The sequence below is a fragment of the Chrysochloris asiatica genome, unplaced genomic scaffold (assembly GCF_000296735.1).
Source record: "Chrysochloris asiatica unplaced genomic scaffold, ChrAsi1.0 scaffold00006, whole genome shotgun sequence".
Lineage (NCBI taxonomy): Eukaryota > Metazoa > Chordata > Mammalia > Afrosoricida > Chrysochloridae > Chrysochloris > Chrysochloris asiatica.
In genome coordinates, this window is record NW_006408524.1 from 9,452,987 (window position 1) to 9,457,895 (window position 4,909).

General features: G+C 42.2%; 1 protein-coding gene across 2 annotated transcripts in view; it reads right to left on the reverse strand.

Annotated features, from left to right (window-relative positions):
- Positions 1–4,909, reverse strand: part of POU6F2 (POU class 6 homeobox 2) — a 587,859-nt gene that overhangs the window by 222,284 nt on the left and 360,666 nt on the right. The window lies entirely within an intron of this gene.

The following is a 4,909-nucleotide window of genomic DNA, read 5'->3' on the forward strand; positions in this document are numbered from 1 at the left end:
GCAGTTCTGACTCATAGCGACCCTGTACAGGGTTTCTGAGGCTGTAAATCTTTATGGGAGCAGAAAGCCTCATCTTTCTCCTGTGGAACAGCTGATAGTTTCGAACTGTTGACCTTGAGGTTAGAAGCCCGATTTGTAACGTGGCACTGTGAGTTAATGCATCACACTGCAAAGCCGTTTGAACTGCATGGTTGGTGGTTCAAGCTCATCAGCAGCTCCTCGGAAACCCATACAGGATCGCTATGGGTCGGAATCGACTTGATGGCACTTAACAACTTGAAGAATTAGCAAGCACATAATCATGATAGATAAAGAGTCCACAGTGCAATTTTCCTGTCCTCTTTTTCACCAATGCAATTTTCAGTTTTCTTCCTAATAAGCCCCTGTGGCCATCTTGTGTCCTTCAAGAAAATCTTTCAAGATTACTTCTTGGGACTGCCCCGAATGATCACCACAACTTTTGAACTGATTTCTCTGCCATGAATTTCACTGCTCCAGCAGATCTCCTTGCATCTTGCTCTCTGCATCACATTGGTAAAAGCAAAACTTGCCCCTGGTTATGATTTGTCCCATAAAATCATCTTCAAAAGATGAACAGAAAAATCAGCTTTTTGAGCCACCTGATCTTCAAGCAACGCTTTTAGTTCCCATTGAGCAGAAAGCTTGCTGAGGTCAAGATGTTCCCTTAAAAGGGAAAATGCCAAATCATGGGAGATCCCAACTCCAGTAGGTATCACATCAGTAGTAATTCTACAGTTTCTTCCACCAGTTTCTGGACTTCAGCCACAATTTCTTCATTCAATAAGGCTGATGGTCTTTCCTCTGTTAGCCCATCTATAAGGTCCTCCCGACCCTTCATAAAATGTTTGTTCCATCTAAAAACTATTGTTTGATGTGGGGCAGCATGCCAGCAAACTGTTGCAAAGCTCTTGAGTATTGCTAAAAATTTAATATTAACTCTGACTTCAAAATAATTTTTCCCCCACGGCATAAAAAGTATTCCTGTGTTTTTTCCAAGGCACCCTAACAAAATGAAATGTATTAATATGAGCACTTGTTTGCAGCCACCCACTGATCATAGAGACATGTTTAAACATATTTTTGTTTGGAATAAACCATGCATGCATGAACTGTAATCCTAGTAGCAATACTGTTGACTTTCCCTTATAGTATTATTTTTATCTTATCTAATATAGTATGGAAAAAAGAAGCAAACACAAATATAGGTTAAGTTATACTGTGGTAACAAACAACCCTAAAATCCCAGTGACTTAGCACAATCAAGATTCACTTGTGTGCATGTCATCGTAAGTTGACAGGGGGTCTTAGCTCATCGTACCTCTTAGGAGCTCAGGTGGATGGAGCAACCACTATTTTGAATATTGCCAGATGATGCTAAAAGGAAAGAGCGTGTTGAGCAGGAAGTTAAAGGCTCTGTCACGATAACTCACAATTCATTGGCCAGCACTGATTTCAAGTGCTGTCGAGTCGGTTCTGACTCATGGTGACTTTACGTAGGGTTTCCGAGGCTTTAAATCTTTATAAGAGCAGAAAGCCTGACCCTTCTTCCACGGAGCAACTGGCAGGCTTGAACCACAGACCTTGAGGTTATCATATGGAGCCATACATATTATACCTTGCACTACAATTACCTGTTTGCCCTCTTACTAAATAGTTGGCTTTCTAAGAATGGTAACCTTTTTTTTCCAAATATTTATTTTTCTTAATCTTCTTAATTCTTTTCAATTCAATTCAATGGCACTTAACAAGAGCAACTTCCATAGGCAAATAGTAGATGCTCACTAAATAACTGAGAAATGATAATTGTGTATAATCTTCATTTGGTTGCTACTTGCCAATTATTATTTTAATCTTCTTGCCTAGTATATATCCTAGGGACCAGTGATAGGAGTTTTGCCTTCCTTGAGGGAAACCCAGGTTCAATTCTGGCCAATATAACTCATGTACCACCATTTGCATGTAAATGGAGACTTGAGTATTGTGGACTAAGATGAAGTAGGAAGAAAGGTGTTATGATCTGAAAAGCAGTCAATAAACACCCCATAGATCACAATCAGTATGAATCACAACAGTCAATCATGAGAGGCACAGAACTTGGAAGCATTTAATTCCACGGTGCATGAGATTGCCATGAGTTATGGCAGCTGGTGTGGCATTGTAGGATTAGCACTGGGCTGCTAACCATAAGGCTGGCAGTTCAAACCCATCAGTCACTTCTCAGAAACCCTATACAGGGTCGCTAAGAATTGGAACTGATTCGATGGCACTTAACAAGAACAACATGTATCATATGGTAGCTTGGGTTTGGTTCCCTAAATCAGTGATTGTTGTTGTTAAGTGTGTCAATTCAATTCAGTTCTTAGCATGTTTTATAGGGTTTTATATGAACAGCCGGTGGGTTTGAAGTGCCGAACTTGCAGTCTAGTGCTTATCCGACAATGCCATACCAGGAGTCCAAATAAGAGGCATGTTCGGGGAATTCTTAACATGAAAAATTGGGAGACTGTATAAGCTAATAGATCTCTAAGCATGTTGTTGTTGTTGTTGTTGTTGTTAAGTGCTGTGGAGTCGGTTCCGACTCATAGCAACCCTGTACAGGGTTTCGAGGCTGTAAATCTTTATGGGAGCAGAAAGCCTCATTTTTCTCCCGCGGAACAGCTGGTAGTTTTGAACTGCTGACCTTGCAGTTCGCAGCCCAATTCGTAACCACTATGTTACCAGAGCTCCTTCTAAGCATGTAAGGATCAGCAATTAATTTCGGGGTGGGAGGGGAGTGTTAACGATTTATATAAAACTTAAGTGAAACTCCTGTTTTTTTTTTTTAATAGTTACCCTGATACAGCTGGAGATGTAAAAATTCTGTAAAGTAAATTTGTTTATAAACTGGAGAGTTATTAAAGGAAGTAAATTAGCATTTAAGTATTCTATATTTGAAGATGTTATAGGAATTCCACATGAAATATGTGTATAAAATGTGGTCAAAGAGGAAAGAACAAGCTTAGAGAGGCCTGAAATGTTATCTGGATAAACAGAAAGGTGCTTCTGATGGGTCTGAGATGGACAGATTAAATCATAATCTTAGAAGAGTGAAAAATGTCATCCTAACCCAGGGCTGACCCAAAGTCAACCCAGTCTAGGGAGAAACATCATGGAGCACCTGGATTAAGAGGGTTTGAGGTAAAGGTCAGGTTTTTAATATGTCCCAGCTAGCAGGATGGGGGAGCCAACCAGACATAGCAGCACACTGCTCTGCTAACTCAGCGGATGGTGCAAGGGCCAAATGGCAGTGGATGGGGCAGTGCCCCCATTTCCTCAGTCCATGACCACCCTCTTCTCCTTGTCATCAGCAAACGCATGCTAGGTCCACAGGGGAAGATGAGCCCCAGAATAGGATGGGTGGGTACAGATCCACTAACAGTACTGGAAAAACAACACTTACGAATCCTTTCTCCTTACATTAATGAATTGAAACATAAATACAAATCCTGAGCAGGGTTGGGACAGGAGAGAAAAGGTGTTTAGAGGAAGATGAGAATTTGAGTTCTGTGGAACCACACTATCTTCTCCTGAGAAGGTAGGCTGCTCCTTACCTTCCTGCGGACTCCTAGTGTGGTGCTATAGGGTCAGCATTGGACTGCGAACCACAAGGTTGGCAGTTCAGACCCAACAGCTGCTCCTCGGAAACCCTATACAGGGTCTCTATGAGTCAAAACTGACTCGATGGCACTTAACAACCACAACACCTTCGTGACATTAAAAACTCACTGCCATTGAGACGAATCCGACTTACAGTACCTCTGTATAAGGTTGCTGAGGCTGCAACTCTTACGGCAGTAGAAAGCCTCATCTTTCTCCGCTGGAGCAGCTGGTGGGTTTGAACTGCTGACCTTGTGATTAGCAGCCCAATGGGTAAGCCACTATGATATTTCTCTCAAAACCCAGTTATCATTTCTGCATGCCTGGACTGATGTAACAAGCCCCTGTTTTCTAGTCTCACGTTTCTTTGCTTTAAAGCATAGGTTTCTTTCGTGTTTGCTCACACCAGGACTCTGTGTCTGCCCTCATTCTCCTGTGTGTGGTCTGGCATTCCAGCTGAACTACTTGCTTGTTTGTTCCTTTCTAAAATTGTCTTTCTCCTAATTCCTCTTTGTCATGACACTACGTTGTTAAGTGCAGTCCAGTCGATTCGACTCATAGCGAACCTGTATAGGGTTTCCAAGGAACAGCTGATGAGTTTCTACAGCACCACACTGGGACTCTGTCACAACACTATTCTCCCTTCAGAATGAGCTCATCTTGCTATGCAGTGTCTCTCTTCCACTTAATCGAATTAACTTTGGAGTACCTTTGTTCCTTTGTTGTTGTTAAGTGCGGTTGGTTTGGTTCTGACGAATAACAACCTTACATAGGGTTTCCGAGGGGAGACTGGCAAGTTTGAACTGCTGATCTTGCTGTTCAAACCGACCTTAAGTCAAGTGTTCATCCTACAGTGCCCCAGGTTCCATGAAACAGCACCTTGGTTGTGGCATGGGAGCATGCTGCTGTTGTTCATTGCTTTTGAGTCGATTCTGACTCCTGGCCATCTCCTATGTTACAGAACTACCCTCTAGGTTGTTCTTGGCTACAATCTGAACAAAAGCAGGTTCCTAGGTCTTTTTTTCCATGGTACCGATGGTTGGGTTCAAACCTCCACACCTTAGGTTAGTGGTTGAGTGTAAACTGTACCATGTAGGTGTACTGCAGTGTGTCATTGACATTCTTTCCTTATTGACACCTTGTCGAGACCCTGTTTTTATCTGTGTCATCAGATCAATTGCCACTCATAGTGACTCTGTTGTTAAGTGCCGTCGAGTCAGTTCCAACCCATAGCGACCCTGTACAGGGTTTC